This window comes from Phaenicophaeus curvirostris, chromosome 16, assembly GCF_032191515.1.
Source record: "Phaenicophaeus curvirostris isolate KB17595 chromosome 16, BPBGC_Pcur_1.0, whole genome shotgun sequence".
Taxonomy (NCBI): Eukaryota; Metazoa; Chordata; class Aves; order Cuculiformes; family Cuculidae; genus Phaenicophaeus; species Phaenicophaeus curvirostris.
The window spans coordinates 13812931-13833749 of NC_091407.1; the positions used below are offsets into that span (position 1 = coordinate 13812931).

The 20819-nt window shown below is 38.3% G+C and overlaps 1 protein-coding gene across 1 annotated transcript in view; it reads right to left on the minus strand.

The window, feature by feature from the left end:
• KATNIP (katanin interacting protein) overlaps positions 1–20819 on the minus strand; it is a 519483-nt gene that overhangs the window by 295919 nt on the left and 202745 nt on the right. The gene's annotated exons all lie outside the window — the stretch shown is intronic.

Genomic DNA, 20819 nt, shown 5'->3' on the forward strand with positions numbered 1-20819 from the left:
TACGATAAGTGAGCCAAAGAAAAGCTTTTTAAGCACAGTGTTTTGGGCTGAAAATAGAATTTCAAGACTAAATACAAACCTCCAGTGACTCTTTCTTGTCCAGGATAGGGAAAAGCTAGATTCAAATCTTTTTCCAGCCTGCCACAAGTTCAGTTGTTAATATAATGCATGACAATTCCAGCACAAGAAAGAAGAATTGATTTATAATAGCTAATTTCTAACATTGCTTGGCATAAAGGGAAGTTATAGAACCTGACAGGAAAAAAAAAACAAAGCACACAACAAACTCTGACTTCCTACACTTCAAATGCAAGTTCAGGTTACTGACTACTCTGAAGCACAGCTACCCCTATCTGGTTTTTATTTAGGAGAAACAATGGAAATAACATTCCACTATGTTATAACAACCATAACATGCTTGGTTTTCAGATTTCTTTACCTAATATATTCTAGCCAGTCCAAATTTGTAGGATCTCCACAGCTTTAAATCAGAAGACTGGGGGAACTGGGGTGGAAGCAGACACTGATTACTTTCACATGCTGGAGTTTTTTTACCAGGGTACCTAAGGATTCTTCAGTAAATTTGCAATGAGACAGTGGGACAAGTCATGTCACACAGCAGCCTCATGGCTACAACACTCAGCAGCATCACCTCAGCTTAAGTTCAAGCAGACTTCAAGGAAAAAAAAGATTATTTTTTTTCCTCAGAATAGAAATCCATTTCCCAACTAACTTTAGTGTCAAATTTGACATTCAGATATCAGTATACACTCTAGCATATTTAATCCAAAGTGACTTGGAAGTATATGCTAGCTCTTTTGATCACTATTCCATGATTCTTCTAAGAGCTCAGGATTTACACTGACAGACCTTGTCAGTGAACTACCCGTGTATTTAAAGAAAGAGAAGAAGTAGAATACAGTTAAAATAATCATAGCGGGGAAATGTAACAATGTAGAAAAATATATATATTCTTTAAATAGCAAAATTAACTTTAAAAAATGCTTTTCCAAAACAATACACATTAGGGTTTGGGGTTTTGTAAAAAGGCAATTTATGCATCGTGATAGATCCAGGCAAAATCTACACCCTTTTTAGCATACTGTACTCAAAAGCCACTCACACACACATTCTTGTGACTACAAATTACTTCCTCTGGACATAACAATTCTGGCAGTATTATTTGGCTTACAGCTACAATATAGTTGAAGTATTTATAAGTTAGGAAGTAGTTCCAAGGGCAAGACTTGATTTTTTTTCTTTCCATATATTTTGAAGAATCATCATTAGAATCATATAACTTCTCAGAGCAAAACAACACAGCAATCATTATTTCAACTCATTCAACTGTACCATAAGTATTTGCTCAGTGCCAAATATGTGGCCAATATCAATCAAGTAAATAAGCATCCACCAGACTACCCTGAAAATGGAGTTTATGCAATATCCATTCCAGACGTTAAGGTTCCTGAAGTTGCAGCCGTGAACAGATTAGATTTGCAATTACACCTTTCATTTCCATGAGGCAATGAACTATTTATAACTTCTTGTAATTAAATCCCTTTCAAGCCACCATATCTTTGGATTCCTCTTACAACAAGTTGCAGGGAGGCACATCCAAAATATAACAGACATTCATTAAAGCACAATCCATGCTGGAAACAAGTGGCTACCATTTAAAGCAATAATTCACAAAATATTCCTGAAATAGGGGTCATAATTCAAGTCTACTCTCTATTCCCATTACCCACTACTAGCCAAAAGAAATGTCATGCTACATTTTGGTTCCTTTTATGCTATATCCGTTCCTTTCACCTTCCTTTGCTACAAAGGCATGTAGATTAAACCAGAGGAGATGTTGCTCACTCACACCCCCTCAACCAAATCATAGCCTTGCCTATGGCCTGCTGCTGAGGCTAGTAACCATTTCTGTCTGACTAAGACCAATTAAGCAACACTCTTCAGAATGTTATCTTGCCTCAAGTCTTCATCTGGACACAGGATTTTCCTTCTCTCCCCTTCTCAAGCCAAAAACTCTGAAAACAGCCTCCTGCTGAGAAAGCTCTGAACTCTGTGATATGACCCTGACTATCATTTTTTTTCTGCTTTCATATACCAGCCCATTACCAAGAGCACGGTGCCTACAGGCAGCTCTTTCTCCTGCCATGCTTTGGAATGAAAGACTATTGTCACCCATGGAAAACACACACTTTGGACTAAGTTGAATGCAATTCCAAAAGATACATAAATGCTTCAGTGTTTCTAAAAGAAGCCAGTGATATCAGTGGATCATTAGCACCAACAGTTTTGCTCTTAAGATCCATCCTTACTGGGCCTTGCTATTTGTTAATGAAGACAGAGCCAAAGAAAGTAAGTTTTCTCTATTTCTCATCGGTCTAGGACTCATTGCAGCAGAACAGCTGTTTCTTTCCACTTACGCGGGGTGAACTGCAGCCCAAGCAAAAATGTCTGATTTAATGAATTAACAAACTTGGTTTGGGACAGTCTTAACAAACATAAACTACAAGAGCCTATAGAGCACCTCATGTACTTATAGGGAATTATTTGGTTGAATCCAGCAGCATTTCCACAGAAAAATTGAACTCAGAGATGTCTCACATCACTGAAAGAACACACGTGGAAACCTCAAATGCCCTTAGTTATACAAGATGAAACAACGCTTTGCCTCTATAGTACGCTGGTATAGTGCACATTCAATACAACTTAACAGTCACTTAAGTAATACAGTCACACTAGTGCCTATTGCTGCTTCATTATTAGTTTAGTATTGACTAATTAAGTAGCATTTAAAAATGGAGGTGTAGCATAATAAGATGGTAGTTGCTATTCATTTTGTGCAGGTCAAATACACAATTAAGTTCAGCTTCTAGATCACACTACAGAGCATTACACGAGTAGCAATTACTTTTGGATCACACATCCTCTGGCGTAGCACTTCAATTACATTTAATTACTTGGTAGGTGCATACCAATGAGTCGAAGCAAGATTTACGATGATGAAAATATACTTCCATATGTACTTTAACATTTACCAGTTCTTCTACACCAACAGTTGTAGAATTTAGGATTTCACAGCACTTACCGAAATAGTTACACTTTTTTCTGTTTAGAAACCTGTAGTTCCATGCCTTAAAAATACCTTTAATTCAGTCTCCAAATTTAACAAGGTCAACATCATTCATAACTGATAATGCTCCACAGCTGAAAAAATACGAGGTATTAAAGACATGTCTAATTTTGTACAGAAAAATGGAACAAGAACCAACACCCAGAATCTGAAGCTGAAATAAAACCAAACAAAAACCAAGCACAACATACGCATCCTTTTGAATAGTCAGGGTGATTTACCTGAAGAAAAGCATCCCTCCAAAGCAAGGGATTCTCTTTATCCACTCTGAGTTTCCTGACACAAAGATAAACACTAAGAATCTTCAGCCTGGAAGAAACACACTTCTGTTGAAGTCATCCCCCCAGACTCAGTTGTGGGTACAAGTTAAAGGCCTGTGGCACTCAAGCTAACATTAAGAGATCAGATATTCCTAGTTTTATACCACACACAACAACTCTAGAATCTTTAACTCCATGAAGACTTGTTCATACTAGGATCTCTTCACATCACTGCCAATAAGTTGTAGTAAGTATAATACAAATAAACACTTATATTGAGAAGCGTAGAGCCCCATTCTGAGAATTTTAAATTTTAAATTTTCGGTCAAGCTAGCAATAACAGGCGTATAATAGCAAGTGGAATCTTACTCCTGACTTCTTGTCGTTTTGCACTGGATCCAAAGCGCCTGTTATCACATGACAGCCAAATTTAATTCCCAAGGAAGGGATTTTTCAGATACCATCTCTGAATGAATATTAAACAACAAGGACCTAAATAGATTTCCCTATTCAGTAGGAAAGAATCCCCAAATAATATTAGATCTAGAAATTTTCTTTTAAGACGCAGTGCAAATAAAGTAAGGTCATGTCACTCAAAAGAAAACAAACCGTGCTTCATATTGGAACGTTTGCTTAATAACATGGTGAACGTTAGCTGAAAATTTCTGCTGCAATATTAAACCTGAGAAAATAAACAGTGAATCGCTAAGCATTATTACTCTGTGATAGAGCTACACACACTGAAAACCAAAAGCTATGTAGAAAAAGCTGACTCACCATATGGTAACTCTAGCAATATTATACACAGCCTAATTGCATGGCCATCCGCCTTCCACTTCAAAGTGGATGATCTTAACGTACCAGGAAGACAGAATGCCTGCAAGATTTAATTCTGCTTTGAGAATCTGGAAAGAGCATCTGAACCACGCTAACCCAATCAGATTTGATTTTTGTTTCATTTTTACGGACTGCAAGGAATTTCAGTACCATTAAATCACGCCATTTTTCAAAGCAGTATTTTGATAAATTACTTCTGCTAAGAATATTGCAGTTCCTTTCCAGAACTCCGTTCTTCTGCACTTTTCCTCCCTAGGGAGTAAACTACAGCAACGGATAGTTTTTTTGATAAAAATACCTGTTGTTTGCATGTGGGATTGGCCTTAATTTTCCAAATAAGAATGTCAGATCTGCTAAGTCTATAAATTTCAGCTTGTAGAACTGGGCCATGCATGCTGTCTTGTAGGTCAAAAAAAAGGTAGCTTTCTCAATGATCAAAGTCATTATTAGTCTGCAGTTATCTCTGAATAATAGGTCAAACTCACAAGCATGTTCACTTCCGCACTGTCTGCTGAAACAAAGATCTTGGCAAAGCAAAGCAAACAGATCCGAACAGTGTCAAGTACAAAGTAATTGATTTGCAGTCTTGTTTTCCAACAGCATAATTTGCAAACTAGATTGTACAGGCTCTATAAAGTGCAGAATGATAAATTTTGCATCTTAATACGACACAGAAACCATTATTGCACATATCCGCACATTGCTAGACACCGGAATAATAAAATGGCTTAATATATCAGCAAATACTGAAACCAGGTGGTATTCTTATGGTCATATAAGATATCTCCCAGTGATTCTTGTACACGCGTAAGCACGTTACACCGTATGCACCTCATTTAGTCAACCAAGTTTTAACTCAACCAAATGCGCTCTTTTTAACTGTCTCGGTTCACCTCCTAAGCAACGAACACTAAATCTGAAGCAATCATGGTCTTAGACACAAGGTATTTCTTGACAGCACTGTGAAAGGACAGTTCATTTTTGCCTATGCTGCAACAAAGAAATTAGCCCCCTGGGCAGAAACCTACAGAGACTCGGAAATGAAGACTAAAGGCTGCAGAGATAACTACTTAGTAAACACAGCAAGTATTTTTGTAGCCATGGCTTGAATGCTAGCAGCATTTGCATCACTTTAAATAGCAGAGTCCCAAAAATCACCTCTTCCAGAGCCTGCTTAAGTTTACTACCATAGGTGATTCAAAGACTTCTTAATGTTATTTTTCCCATGCAGTAAGCAGACTCATACATGATCTGAGATACGACTCCTAAGAAACACTCTGCCAAGTTTAAGACTATTTGATTACTTTCTCCACTATGCCCATGACCCCAAGGAGGAAAAATGTGATTCTGTCGCAGTGTGCATGAGATTCCCTGTACTCTTCAGCAAAGCAATGAAACAGGCACTTGACTTTGAGGGTGTGATTATATTCATCCTATTTTAAAGAATGTTTTCAGTACCACTGATAGAAGTGGAATTTACGCAGTACTGAAACATGTACAGAAGCGTTTTCCCAGACCACATCAAAGCCTGTTTGAAGGACGGTCACTTTAAAAATATGCCCTCAGTATTTATGGAAACCTTATAGTGACCTTTCAGTACCTGAAGGGGCTACAAAAAAGCTGGGGAATGACTGTTCACAAAGTCTTGTAGTGATAGGACGAGGGGCAATGGCTCTAAACTGGAGAGGGGGCAGATTTAGACATAAGGAGGAATTTCTTTATCATGAGAGTGGTGAGGCACCGGCACAGGTTGCCCAGGGAACCTGTGGCTGCCCCATCCCTGGAGGTGGACCAGGTTGGATGGGGCTTTGGGCAGCCTGATTCAGTGGGAGGTGTCCCTGCCCATGATAAGGGGGTGGACTGGATGGGCTTTGAGGTCCCTTCCAACCCAAACTATTCTATGATTATAAATGCTTTTTAAAGAACAATTGAAGCAGGAAATTAAGAACTTGCACAAGACCGCCACTTAATCTTAACTTTAGTACACATGAAAATTACGTGTCAAGGAAGGTTCAAAACAGTGATGATATTTTAGCACTCACCTTCAATACCTTCTCAAAAAAAAAGGAATTAAGACAAATTCCTAGAAAGTGCTTCAATTCTTCCTGCTTCAAATGTTCCTCAAGTTCCTAAGATATTATGGAAGACTACTGAAAGAAACTAAATGACCCGCACTTGCAGCCAGCAGCTGAGGATCCTGCATTTTGCTGAAACAGGAGGTGACCTCAGTGCCATGAGCTCATCTGCCTGGCAAGCCAGAACTTTAAATGTTATTAATGAAGAGGATACACAAAGTCATCTCTCACAGTAAAGCTTAATCTGGCAGTCCATTTAAAACTTCCACTAATTGAACGGAACTTTATTTTGAGCAAGTACAAATGCCTTTAAATTTCCAGTTTTTAAATCAAAACTCTCATAATATTTTGGATTATTCTTGAAATTCTGTACTGCTGTAGTGACGGAATTATTTCAGAAATACAGCTTCACTAAAAATTCAGCTTTTAATTTACATTCTTGTGTAGCAGCTTACATTCCTGTTCACGGTCTTACACATAAATCTGTCACTAAAATATCATCCAAACAGCTTAAAATGTTGAAAGTAAAAGAAAAACTGAATCCAAAATTACTGCTTTTAAAATATCATGATTGAAGGCAGATTCATGATTTGAGAAGAAAGCTTTACTTACAAATTTTAATACTTCAAGTTGGTAATCCAAGAGTAGCATTATTTGTTAAAAGATTTAGAGAGTTTTCCACATATATACGTACACGTATACACGCACACATATATATAAACAATTTTTTCCCCTTCCACAAAACGTGTGGTCGAAAGAATATTTAAAATTATAAAAATAACAGCTTTAGGATTATTATTAATTTATTTTTCAAAGTACGTAGTGCTGGATGCTTTCCTGCTGCAGTTGTCAGCATTTACAATGGAAAGTTAAAATGGCTATCTAGTATTTATGAAAATAAAGTAGAATAAAGCAAAGTGACACTGACGCTAACAGTATAATAAAAGCAAGCTTTAAATTCAGCCTCCTTGATCACTCGAGGAGATGAAAATATACACATCTTGCAGATGAATCGGCCATGGAGGTAAGCAAGTCAGTTCTCTAATCAGAAGCTTTTTCTTCCAGCTATTGAAGTCTCAGAGGTGAAAGCCAAGACCGTGGAGAACTGTGCTGGCTACTGTGAGCCATATACACCCTGCTGAAGAGGGAGACAGAAGGGCAGCAAGGATGCTGAAAAAAAAGGGAAGCAGGAAATAAGACCTAGTCATAGGGGATTCCTAAATACCAAGATTCTAAAAACAGCTTCAGAAAGGACAGCCAGGCCGAAGAATGGATTTGTCCCCTACTTGAAGGCAATGTGAGAATGGCCTCAGCACTTCGTTTGGGTTTCAATGTTCTTCATGTTATTTTGGGATGTGACCTGTCAATGCGTATGCACAGTAAGACATCTCCCCCCAGCTCTCACAGATCACTGTGTGCTGCTGTCAACCTCCCAAGCCAGGACTCCCCAACAGCATCCAGAATTTAATCCAAACAAAACAACGAGACTTTCTGGAGTGCTTACGCCTACAAACAACAAACCACAAACCTATTGTAACTACCTTATCTCATTATCTCATTCAGTAACTATATGATATTGGGATGCAGGCTTACTTCTCTCCCCAAGACAGTAAAGCTCATTTGCAATGAAAGCCTGTGACTTAAGTTACGTATACAGATAAATTCAAAAGCCAGCAATAACAATTCAGCCATCTCCAGTACTCCAAGTTATCATTACAACTAGATACATTGTCCAGGGAACAATTTGTCATTCCTACCTATCTTCTGCACTTGTTGGGGAATGTTTACTTGGAAACTTCTCATCATATCCCGTTTCAGGTCACTTCTTATGCTGTATAGCTTCTGACCTCTGACCACATTCTGCAGGGGACCTGACATTCTATGACAAGGAAAGGATGCGGCTTTGCTTTATGTTGGCTGTTTTATCTACATGAAAATTGTGAAGGAATTTCCCCAACCCTGCCCCCAATCTACAAACTGAAGGCATCTACAAGAAAAACTCATTTGTTTCAAAACACGCTTATATTCCTGTCCCTGTATTTGGTACTAGATGTAACACGCAAGACTGCTCACTCCTAATTCTCCCAAATACATAAGAAATCCTGTATAACTCAAACACACCTGATCTAACAGCTAGGATGTACAAAAACTAAGCATGTCAAGCAAACTAGTTATCATAAAAGAGTGTTATCTTTGGAGCACTGCAAGGGCAGTTTAGCTCTCTTCTCTCTGTCTCTGAAGAGGAATTCCAGTCCACACTTTACCATCTGCTACATCTTTCCAGAAGGACCGAGCTAGAACCAAGGGGCAGTTGCCCTCCCTGGCACAACTGCTTATATTACGAAACATCAGTTTCCCAGAAGATGCAGTTGCCTCAACTCAGATCCATTTTGCTTTCTCTCTGAAATCAGTTTCTAGGATTTTAAACAACGTTGATGCAGATCTGTGTTGCTCCTTGTGTAAGAGGTGAGCATGGTGCCCAGCTCAAGCCACCATTTCTACGATTCAACAAACTCCTGATTCATACCTCAAATGATGATTTCCTCTCCCAATAATTGAAATCCTGCTCCAGCCACAGGTACCCTAACCAAAGTCTGATAAAAGCTATTGGCATCTCCCTATAGATTCCATCAAACCTTGTTCCTTCCCCAGCACAACTGCTTTTGCTTCCTAATTTGCCACTGGCTTGATGAGAGGCAGGACATTTAAAACAGTGTTTTAAGGACCATTCTACGGTCTGTGTGGCTTCTCAGTTTCATCTTTCCCCGGTGTGTGTAATTTTGCAAAGAACTTTGCAGAAAACTGAAACGATTTTAAGTATTCATCATCTCCTGCTGCTCCCTCTCCACCCAAAAGCACAGCACCAATGCTGACACTGCAATCATTTATGCAATCATTTACACAGTAACTAATTGCAAATCAGAGAAAAGATTGTGCCTCCAAGGTGAGGAATAAGCAGCAGGAACAGATGAACTCTTCAAGATCCAATTTTCATGCAAATGCCCATACAATAAAGAACATAAAAAATTAAACACAAGAAAACAAACATCACAATTTGTTTAATGAAATGTTAGCATCAGTTCTGCAGGAGGTATCAAGGCTCTTTTAATACAAGTGCACTCTTACTCAAGTCTTAGAAGGCTTAAAGTTCGGAGCACACATAAAAAACATTGTGTCTCAGGTCTTGGGCAATTTAGAAGGATCCCAACATCATCTATTGAGTTTTCACCACCTCCTTCAGTCTAAGTGAAATCAGAACATGTCTAGTAAGCATTATACAGAAAGCAACCATCTGCCTTAGGCCTAAGCCGAAGGAAATTAGTTACTGTGTTTGTAAATCAAAGTCTGCTGCAGTCATATTGAAAAATTAATTTTGAAGGTGGGAAAGTCTCCCTGGCATGGAATGCAGACAAAGATTATATTGGATATGACCTCAAGTCACCTTCAAGCTGTAGCTTTATGTATAAGCCTTTCAGAAGAAACCAGGCTTTTATTATCAGCAATAATAAACACACTTCCCAAATTTACATAAGGCCTTTTGTCAGAGAAACTCATGATGCTTTTCAAACTTTAATTAAGTTTTAGTTTAATCTAACAGAGGCGTGCATTAAAGTGTTATTGTTGCCGTTTAGAAAATGGATAATCCTAGAATATGAGAATTTTACTACTAACTTCATGTGATACAACCAATTCTTGGTAAATTGTGCTAAGAAAGCCCCTTTGGGAGTCAGGGGACCCTTGACTGAACTAATAATTACAGCTAGAAAAAAGTTATAATTTCCTTGCTTTTAAGTTAAAGATGTAGGAGGAAAATTACCATGCAAAGGGAGAAAACAAAACATTAGTCAGATACACAGCTGCACTCTTTTTTTTGGGTTCCTACAGAAAAATGGATCTTGGGACACTAGACACAAAAACATAGGCTTCTGCCATCCATCTATGGAATAGAATCCCATGCCAAAGGTAAAATCATGAAGCTCTAGCCACAACAAAAGTCAAAGGTTAAACGCTGTGACGAGGACCAAATAATTTGAACATTGTCAAAGCCAAAACGAAGCTGTTTAAACGGAACCTGATATCCAGCTCCATGGAGACACATTCTTAACAGGCTTCATCCTCTGTTGCTGTGACTTCAGTGACTGATTTTGTTATTGGGGAAGGCAGCACAAACACTACCTTTAGATTTTGAGGGAAAAGCCTCAAAAACAGTGAAGTGCCTTGGGAGCTTCACAATTCCTTGCATTAGTTCCTTCTTCTTGAGATCTTTGAGAAAGGCAGATTGTTTCCACTGGTTATTCCCTTACATTTTATCTGTATTCTCCCACTAACCAACCTGATCTTCAACTAAGAGGCTTTAGTTCGCTAAAAGATATTTTATCTGCTAGGTGAAAGCAATGAAATTCTATTAACCTGCCCCCAAATCCCCTTTAAAGTCTCTATAAATAATAAAATGTCTTCATAAGGAATACTCCTCAGATTTTATATAATTTATTACAGATGAAATTTGAAGTTTCTGACACTTGAAGCACAAAGTTGGACACTTTTCTGACACTTGAAGCACTTCCTAATGGAAGCCTTAGAATTCCTAGGCTAAAAGGTACTATCTACTAATTACATGTTTGTGATGTTTTGATCGATTGCTTTTGTAAGGAGAATGGTCTAAATACTGACTTCTGCCAATTTCTATGTCAGCTGAGACAGCTACCAGACACCAAACCTCACCGACTTCAGATTCACAGTAAGAGTTACTCAAACATCCATTTCTTTGACAATTTTCTTGGTCCTGTTGCTGATGAAATGAACACTGTGCTAACAATGTATCCTGCAATGAACTTACAATAAACAGTCTCTCTACCACGGGCCAGCAGAAACCACATTCAGCATCCCAGGAAGCATCCACTTCCTTGCTCCCAGTGGAAAGGTGTATGGAATCCATTTCAAAAGTTCATAATAAAAAGAAGCAGCAAGAAAAGATTAGTGATTTTCAAAGCGCTGTAGACAATGCATGCTTTCTTGAGATGACAGGAAACATCTTACACCTTGAAAGTCATCATTTTCGTCAGACAATTCCTTAGCCTAAGGAGTAGGGTCAGCAATTTTAAAAGCTGAAAGCTTTTATTTCTAGGCCAAACATGCACATTTAATTTCCAGGATTTCTTGAGTCAGCATGCCAAAATTATACAGTAATGAAGTAGGGTATTTTGGACATTGGGCTTAGAAAAAAATGTATTCTAGCCATTATGAAAACTGATGCAAGACTAAAGTAGCAAGAAGGATATACACATGGTTGCACAATCACAAAATACATACGCAAGTGATTCAATTCTGCAGTCTCTGTGAATTGGTAGAATGTTCAAATCTCAATTTAGTAATGCTTAACAGCTGGTTCTTTAGAACATCTAGCTGAAGGGCCAAGAACTCACACATGAACCAATGCTTTTCCTTTAGCACACAGATTTAAGAGTAACACACAGCAATTATGCAGCTGGTATAAAAAAATCTAATTTAACAATTTAAATAAACACACATTTTATGAAAACAAGCTTTAAGAAAGTAAACAGGATGCTATCATTTGCATATGTAGATTTCCAATAAAAACTGTCATATACTGAGACACCAGAGCAACTGGTACAAAATACCACTAATTGCTGTATTTTTTTTTTCCTTACTAGGTGGTTTGAGCAAAGATAGTTCCCTCATGCAGAGCAAATAAACAAAACGGTGCATCTGCCCTCTCAGCATTACCAGGCATCCCAGTTCCCTAACCTTGTGCAAAGCTGTTCCACAAAATGAACTTCCCAGTGCACATGAACCTTTAATGTTATGTTACAGCTCAATCCGTTTCAGCAGAGGCAATACTGTATGGTGCACAAACATCACCAGGAGAAAATTATTACAGGAAAAAATTAAGGAGTTGCTAGGACAAACTGCCACCAGTCTCTAACAACACTGTACTTCGTCCTCTTGAAAGGTATCAACAGTCAAAATTCCACACAGCTCCCAGTCAGGCAAATCCCAGCTACAGGAAAGTACATATTTTTACAGTGAGAATAAACAGCTACTGCAAGAAACTTACCTGGCGGTTTGATGAATTGTCCATGAACTGAGCCCTTTAAAGAACAATGGTTGTTTTTTTAAAAATTATGCATTCTAGCTCAAATAGAAGATACAGAATTAGCACTCCCTTTTAACAGAAACCAGGGTCTGAGAGTCAATTCTGGCCTTGAAATCTAAGAAGGGTCTAGATAATAGTGGCTGGAAACATCAATTAGACTAGATAAAAGGAGGAATTTCCTCACAATGAGAATGGTGACGCCCTGGCTCAGGTTGCCCAGGGAAGCTGTGGCTGCCCCATCCCTGGGGGTGTCCAAGGCCAGGTTGGATGGGGCTTGGAGCCCCTGATCCTGTGGGAAGTGTCCCTGCCCATGGTAGGGGGGTTGGAACTGGATGGGCTTTAAGGTCCCTTCCAACCCAATCTATTCTATGATTCTATGATCGTGCCTTTGTGTAACATGTACTTTTACATAGAGACATCAGAAGAAAATAGTCACATAACTGAAAAATATTGTGCCTGCAACATTTGGAAACCAGCCTGTAGTGAGAGGTAGAAATATTGTTCTGCCACTTTTCCAAGAACCAGTGTTTTACTAAATTTAAGGCAACAGCTTTCCACCATGTCATTGTTTATTTTAAATTAAGAAAAAAGTGATTAAATGCTCAAGCAGCATTCTTTCTATTTTATATAGACTCTTTTAATTCATAGACCAGTTTTTAAACATAACAGTCAATGATTTTGCCCTCCGGAGACAGTGAAAAGATTAGATTTTTTAGTTGAAATATATGTTTTAGTTGAAGAAAAAACCTCTCAGCATTTCAGAACAGAGATTACTTCACCAATTATTATTGATCAGAATGCTTAATTTCTGTTTAGTTATGGACCAACTCAAGAGACTAACATTATTTTCCAGATTTTGGAAAAAAACATCTACTGAAAGCATTATGTGTTGAACGTACAATACATCTCAACTAATAAAACAAACATTCTTACTAGGACAGGAATTTATATACATTATATCTATTCAATAGAAAAAAAATACCTCTCTAAAGCACATGTAATTAAACAAAAAGTCTGCCAAAGCCTGCATGGTGCAGCTGTAACTAGGATGGACACTTAAGTGAGACTCACCAGATTTTAATGCTCCATCTGGCTAAGCAGCCTATCCCACTGTCTCTTCCACCCTTTTTCCAGTGCACCTCAGGTCACAACCTATACATCCCCCATCATTCTAATTCTGTACTAGCAAAAACCCTGCCTTCAGGTGCAGCTGTTCTTTCTGTAAATATGTTCTTTAATTAATTCCAGCACAACTTTGTATCCTTATCAACTACAAAAACACAGTTATAGTACCTTACCAGAAACTGCCAAACACCTTATTCTTGCTGGGACTCTGAACAGGACTGGACTGTCACATCCAGGCAGAGTAGCAACTTTAGATATTGAATCATGGGGACTGGCATAATGAATACATAAACATTTTTTTTGACTCATACAATGCCTGGAATTAGTGCTTATGAAATAGGATGGCAGAAGAACTAGAGGCAATGGCTATAAACTGGAGAGGGGCAGATTTAGACTAGATATAAGTACAAATTTCTTCACCATGAGAGTAGGGCGGCCCTGGCCCAGGTTGCCCAGGGAAGTTGTGGCTGCCCCATCCCTGGAGGTGTTCAAGGCCAGGTTGGATGGGGCTTTCGGCAGCCTGAGCTAGTGGGAGGTGTCCCTGCCCATGGCAGGGAGGTGGAACTGGACGATTTTTGAGGTCCTTTCCAACCCAAACTATTCTATGATTCTAAGGAAGCAATTCTGATCCACCATACTACGCTATACAAATTTAGTCATCTGAATTCTATCCTCACAGTTTGTGCAAATTTTACTCTGCCACCAGTTTGCCACTTAAGGCCATGTATATTTATCTGGCATTTGCACCGGTAAGGCTAAGCCCAGTTAAAAGAATCAAATGTTCAACAGAAAGCACTCGGATTCGGGTATCAACAAGAAAATCAATAAGAAAGATGTAACCACTATTTAAAAAAAAAAAAAAAAAAAAGTTCATTACCAGGGTAGTGTTTGACAATACCTCAGATACGTGACCTTAAGATCTTTCAGAAATGGTCTGTGCCACAGAGCCTTATAACACCTGCAGTCGTTCTGACTTGTAGCAAATGCAGAAAAGAATTTTAAACGGCTATGAGCTTATATGTTATTTGAAATTCTCATACTAAATAAATCTCGCAAATACCATCTTACTAAACCTGCTAATCATGAAGTTCAGAAAAAGGAGATTGAATAGATATCACTGTTTCACCAAAACAGGGGTGTAATCACACTATTCATGGACACAAACTTGGTGAACTTTAAAACTTTTCATCATCTCCTTACTATTACAGGTAACCAATGCTCCCAAAATAATTACAGTAGCTGGGGAGATTGCAGAATCACGTAGGTTAGAAAAGACCCTTAAGATCATCAAGTTCAACTGTAAACCTAACACTGCCAACACCACCACTAAACCATGTCCCTAAGCGCCACATCTACAGGCCTTTTAAATCCCTCCAGGGTTGGTGACCACCCACACTACTTCCTTGGGCAGCCTCTGCCAGTGCTTGACAACCTTTTCCATGAATAAATATTTCCTAATATCCAGCTTAAACCTCCCCTGGTGCAACTTGAGGCCATTTCCTCTCATCCTATCATTTTGTTACATGGGAGAAGAGCCCAACGCTTGCCTCCCCTTAGGTAGTAGTTGGTGAGCTATAGAGCCTTTGAAGCATATGCCATCAATGGCTGTTCTTTGCTTAAGTATGCAAGGTTATTATGACCTTGGAAAACAAAACCCATTATGCTCATGCCAATGATAGCTGATTCCATGGTGTCCCTGCTCAATTATTAAAGGCCATTACGACCCCATACAATTCTTACTAGCCTTCAGGCAACAACATTGAGCAAGCAGTACAGCACTGATACCCAATTTTGTTCTCCTTTAGCAGTCTTCACTTTCTTACAGCAATGAAGAATAACTAAAGGTTTCAGACTTTATCTCCGAGTCATAGGTTGGGGACCAATGGTCTTCACAGCTAAGGCTTGGAACCTGAGCAGCTACAGCATTTCAGATAATGTGCTCTACAGCCTTGGACAAGCACATGTGTTTCTCTTTCCCTTCACCTCTTGACTTGTCTGTCTAGTTACCGACTAGTTATAGAAGAAATTTTTTGCTATAAAGTGAAAGAACCAGAGTTGTGTTATTTCCCATGGACCCTAAACTATCTGTAATACACAGTAAAGATCCACAACACAATCCACACTTCCTTGCAAGTACCTGACACAGCAGAACAGAAACATCAGCTTTCTATAGCATTGTCATCTGACACAACTTTGCGCAATGGCTAGTGCGATATGGCTGAAATACACCATGTTGTAAGCATGCAGAAAGAAAACAGCAGGTAAAAGAAAGATAGATTTAAGAATTATTGTGCCTTGGAATTCTTTTTCACTTTAAAGAAATTTTGCTTTTAGGACAATGAAAGTATCCTTTCCAAGACTGCAGCTACCAGCGTGTACTCTCCTGCCACTCGTTATTGATCTGGACCTTTATTAATTAAATCTCTATGCAACTAATAGAGAATTACATCATTATCCAGCACTTACAGTCAATGACATTAGGTTAAGTTACTGAACTGTTGTATTGTCCTACACCAAGCTTTTAGATGATTCCTGTTAGTAATCAGCTTGCTTCACAACTGTTGAAAAAGTGAGGTCCACTTTTATCATAGCTTAGGATGCCAGAAGGAAAGAGTTCAGGACACCAGACAACTATCAAATGTTCTGTATTCTGAATTAAAAGGATAAATTCCTCTCTAGCATAGACAAGATTATGTATAACTCCTTGGCCTGTTTAAGATCTGCACAGTGGGCAAAGCATTAAAACACATTAAGTGCGTTCTCTGGAGAAAAATTATATGAGTGGTAGTGCATCGGATACTACAGTGTAATTTAATGGAAGAAAATAGGCAACTCTTCAGTAACAATGCACTCACAAATGAGTCTGAACATTGAGTACTCCACAGGAAAGGGAAAACTGATGAAGCACCAGCCTGCTTCCATTTTCAATCTTTCTTAACTTCTGTTGTGTATTCCCCATTGTTTCAATCTAGGCTAACGACTAATACTGTAAGCATTCAAAACCACTAAGAAAGCAAATTATTTTATTAATTCTAAATCATAAAGACTTGAAATAAAAATATTTTTCAGAATGGCTGGGGGATCATTCAATGCATACTAACCTATATTGGATTATAGGAGGAGAAAGACAGTAGCCGATAACAGCAATACATAAATATCTTAATGTCATATAATGTCATCTATATAATGTCAGATAATGTCATATCTCCACTAATTCACCTCTAGACCAGAGTTGTCTTCTTTTTCTGCGTTAGGAGACTTTTAATGCATTTTGGTTATAATTTCAACCAAATTAATATTCTAGTTACTCTACAAAAATTAATAGTATAAGGTAACTGATTATTCAAACTGAGACAGAAACGCTTCATATCAATGGATCCTTATAAATGAAATTAAACCTCCAATGGGTAAAACAAAGGGCTTACGCTACTCTTTGTTGCAACTGTGTTAAAAATAGGCATTCACTGAATAAAATGATCCCCCCTCCATGTCAAAACAATCATACAGTCTTTACTTTTGTACACTTACCCCCTGCCATCTAGTGATCTGTCCTAATAACTACAGTAAAAATGTTAAAATTAAGTCATCCATAAGGGTCTATTTCTGCTGTCTTTCATTGTCTTGGCCAATTCCTTGCTCCAGTTATTTCTGTTCAAGTCGCAGGGACACCGTTTACCAACATAGGCATTAACCATCAAAAGCTTAACAGAAAGATAAATCGGTTTCAGGGAAAACATTTTCCATTGACTTGTTCTTGGACTTCGAATCGGGTCCAAACCAATTTTCAAAGATCATCTATCCACACTTCTCTACAAACGGCTCTCTTATTAGCATCTAGCAAATATTCTAGTGGAAGTAACTCCAGCAGCTTATATTGACACTCCCCGCTTGTTTCTTCTAAAGAATGACTCTCTCCTTCCTTCCCGTTTCCGAAGACAAATAATTATGCCTCTGTCCTGGAACACACAATTTGATTATGTTCTAAATCAAAATAGCAAATACATTAATTCCACCATATATCACAGTGTGCCTAACAAGTCAATAGATTAAATCCTTAAATTATTCTTTAAATTAGGTAACCAGACACAAAAATAGGCAAGAAAGGAATAGCAGACGTAGACTGCTTTACACAACATATTCCAAATGTCATGCTATTCAAACTGTTTCAAATGTACGGTGCCCTCCTAGAGGCCTGAGAAAGGCCACAGGGACTGGAATGCATCTTCATTCCAAATGTCTCATGCAAGCAGACACAAGAGTGGAAAAAGCATGCTAAAAACAATCTGTTGTGAAAGGTGGCTCACCCTTATTTCAACTGACCCAAAATTTTCAACAAATTCTATCTGCCTTTAAAGATTAACTATTTCTAAGGAGTGGATCTCCCAGCACTTTTCAAAGAAGTAATGACAAGGATCAATTTGTCCCATATGCAAAAATGAGGACACCGCACACCATGCCACATCTTCCCATCTAACCTCTATTTACCATCTATGTTAGCACCTAAGATTTAGAATGCTGAACTTGTCACATGCTACAAGTTCAGCATAGTTAGTTCTCCACAGCTGATCAGCAAAAACAGTTTTATCCTCCTACAAAAGCTTTAAAGAACAGGTTTTCATGTACTTTTCTCAGATTTTCTTTTACAATGTAATAGTCCCAAAACTGCAATAAAGCTATTACCTTTGATGTCAACAATGAAAAGTTGCAGTTTTTCTTCACTCTACTTCTATACTTTCCTCTATTCCAAGGCTTCACAAAGGCAAAGGCAATTTTTGTAAAAATTTGAAACAGTGCTTTTATCCTCAAATGCATTAAGTCTTTCTGAAAGTTGTTTAAAGGGATAAAAGTTCAAGCTCTCTCCTACACATTCCTGCACAGGTGACATTACAGATGAAAACACAGTTAAGACTGCTGGATGCTATATGAACACTAGAGAAGCCAAACCAAACCCAGGCATTAAGTCTTGTTCTACAAGTTCAGCACAAATGTTTAATAGGAAAAAAAAAAGCTTGATTTGTAGCAAAGCCAGCACTATGAATACAGAAATATCTCTGCACCAAAACCCAACCAACCTTCACCAGACCACAAGGATTAACAGCTGGTTAAAGAGGGACCAAACAAGGCTGTATCCTTTCAGTACATGGATATATAAATTACCAGGACACAAGCTCTTAATGAGCGTAACTCATGGATAACTCATAATTCCTACAAGCTCATCAGGGAAAGAACATGTCTATCAACCTAGAAAACATTACTTGCAGGCTTAATTCTTCACATGCTTTCTACTTGAGGAAACTCTATTTTACACTAAATTAATAATTTCCAGTCAGTGCTGCAGCATAGGTCCAGTGACGATCAGCCACAGGAGCTGACAGTTCTGGTAAGCCTCCAAGCACACAAGAGATGGATTTGGATTCTATAGAGACCCTGGTTAAATACTTTCATCAAAACTTTTGATGAAGAGAGGTGATTCAGCAACATTTCCAAATTCTAATTCCCCACCATCTGTACCAAATGAGAATTTTTTAGGCTGAACCCTTACTACAAAGTTTCCATTCAATTTGGTTTGAAGCAAATACTGCATTCTGATGCTGTGCCAAGAAGAAACATTACAGAGGAAAGAATAACATGCCTTAGACTACCTGATTCACACCTGCTGTGGGCAGTTTCCTTCCTATAAATGAAAGGAATGAAAAGGGAAGGCAAGAAGCATATTATTTTCAGATGTCTAAATTAACAATTACAGTTTTACCCCAGGTTACTAGTGCTACTAGCACTAAGTGAAGGAATCATTCCTGATGCCACTGCAAACTAGCTCTTGGCAAACACAGCCCTTCAGTTCCCACAGCTCCATCCAGTGAATCTCAGGGCAGAAACATCCTTCTGCAACCAACTTCTGCACAGCAGCATCTACTGTTATAAATACATAATGCCAAGTGAATGCCCAGAAATATTATGCACCATTTCACAAGCATAAAATATAGATGGTGTTTGCATTCTCTCATAATACAAGATTACATAATAAGTGGACTAATGAGTTAGAGTAGATGTGCTAGGTAGGTTTCTTTCTTCTAAAATTAAGAATTATGTTAAATCAGGCAAATAGCAGTGGGATAAATAACAAAATAGCACAGTTACTATGCTGATTTTTTTATTACTAGTCAAAAATTGAGTCAAAGCCTGTAATTTTTTTTAATGACCTTCTTTAAAATAGAAGACATAATGGACTGTTAGGAAATGTTCTTCCAATGTATGCATTGATTACCCATACCACTATGCCTATTAAAATAAAGATTCTTCTAAGCATAGAAATGAAGTCATTCCAGTGTTTCCTAAGGGCACACAGTCCATCTTGTCCAGCAGCTTGCTCTCTACAAGGTTACAGACACTTACAGTGATTGTTGGACAAGTTTCTATTGTTTTAAGGAAGAGCTTTATGTTAACAGAATTTCAGTATTTATTTCTAATAATATCTCCAGCTCAAACACTCTGCTTTAAATGGGAAAGGGGGGAAAAAAAACACTGGAACTTTATGTCAGGTGTAATGCAACATCCCAAGCAAGAGTCCACTGAGGTGAGTGGAAAGTAAAGCTTCAGTGAACTCTGATGAATTTTCAGTCAAACCAAGTTTAATTTAAGAATTATTATAATAACTACTGAAGAATAGATTTTAGGACAGAAGAATAGACAAGCAAATGGTAAAATAATTGCTCATTATTACATTTGTTTCGTTAATATTTTTAGCAACCCCTCAATGAAAAATTGGACTATTGGAGCAGATATAGACAGGTACTTCAAAGGACAAAAGAAGGACAGGTATCCATTACCAGAGAAGTTTCCTGCAGTGACAGAACAGAACATAAGGGAGTAAACCAAGCCTCACACATGGTGGAAGAGTGCAGCAATTTAGGATATGCGTCATTCTAGTACATTCCAAAACTGATCCTTCAGAAGATGAAGTAAATGGAATCAATTAAGTCTGATTTACAATGAAGGTGGGGAGGCACCAGAACAGGTTGCCCAGAGAAGTTGTAGCTGCCCCATCCCTGGAGGTGTTCAAGGCCAGGTTGGATGGAGCTTGGAGCCCCTGATCCAGTGGGAGGTGTCCCTGCCCATGGCAGGGGGTGGAACTATCTGGGCTTTAAGGTCCCTTCCAGCTCAAACCATTCTATGATTTTTTTCAATAACATCCTAATTAAATATTGTAGTACCATGTACTATCAAAATGACTTTTACCCCAACCCACAGTGATATTCGGT